The sequence below is a fragment of the Chrysochloris asiatica genome, unplaced genomic scaffold (assembly GCF_000296735.1).
Source record: "Chrysochloris asiatica unplaced genomic scaffold, ChrAsi1.0 scaffold00014, whole genome shotgun sequence".
NCBI classification, from domain to species: Eukaryota; Metazoa; Chordata; class Mammalia; order Afrosoricida; family Chrysochloridae; genus Chrysochloris; species Chrysochloris asiatica.
Window position 1 is genome coordinate 22,841,150 of NW_006408532.1, and position 978 is coordinate 22,842,127.

General features: G+C 35.8%; 1 protein-coding gene across 1 annotated transcript in view; it reads left to right on the forward strand.

The window, feature by feature from the left end:
* Positions 1-978, forward strand: part of LOC102827704 (proprotein convertase subtilisin/kexin type 5-like) — a 472,359-nt gene that overhangs the window by 186,315 nt on the left and 285,066 nt on the right. The window lies entirely within an intron of this gene.

Consider the following 978-nt stretch of genomic DNA (forward strand, 5'->3'; position numbering starts at 1 on the left):
CTGGCAATGTGCTTTAAACTGATCTTGCAGTCCAGTGCTGTTTTCCAGAACACCATATTAGTGAGCTGAAATGACTGGTATTTGCCATTTTGAACCTGACAGTCACATGGTTTACTATTTGGGGAATGAAAAATTGAATAGGAATGGCATCACATTCATCATCAAACAGAATATTTCAAAATCTTGAAGTATAATGCTGTCTGTGATAGGACAATATCCATACACATACAAGGAAGACCACTTAATACCACGTTTATTCAAATTGTCTTACCAACCACTAAAGCGAGTGATGATGAAATTAGAGAATTCTACCAACTTCTTCAGTCTGAAACTGATCAAACATGTCATTCAAGATGTATTGACAATTACTGGTGGTTGGAATGCAAAGGTCAGAAACAAAGAGGAAGGATCAGTGGTTGGAAAATATGACCTTAGTAATAGAAGTGATGCTGGAGATCTCATGATAGAATTTTACATGACCAATGACTTGTTCATTGCAAGTATCTTCTTTAAACAACATAAAAGGTGACTATACACATAGACTTCACCAGATGGAATACACAGAAATCAAATTGTGTTTGATTTCTCCATCTGTGGAAAGAGATAGTTGAAAAGTTCCATGTCATCAATCAAAACAAGAACAGAGGCAGACTTTGAAACTCATAATCAAGTTCAGGCTAAAGCCCAATAACATTTTTAAAAGTCCATAAGTCCTAAAATATGACCTTGAACATATCCCACCTGAATTTAAAGATCATGTCAAGAACAAATTCAATGCATTAGACACTAATGAATGAAGGCCCAAAGAGTTGTAGGATGACATCAAAAACATCATACAGGAAGAAAGCAAAATGCCATTACGAAGACAAGGAAGGAAGAAAAGATGAAAATGGATTTCAGAAGACTCTGAAACTTACTCACCAGCATAGAGATGCTAAAGCAAATGGAAGAAATGAGGAGGTAAAAGAGCTGAACAGA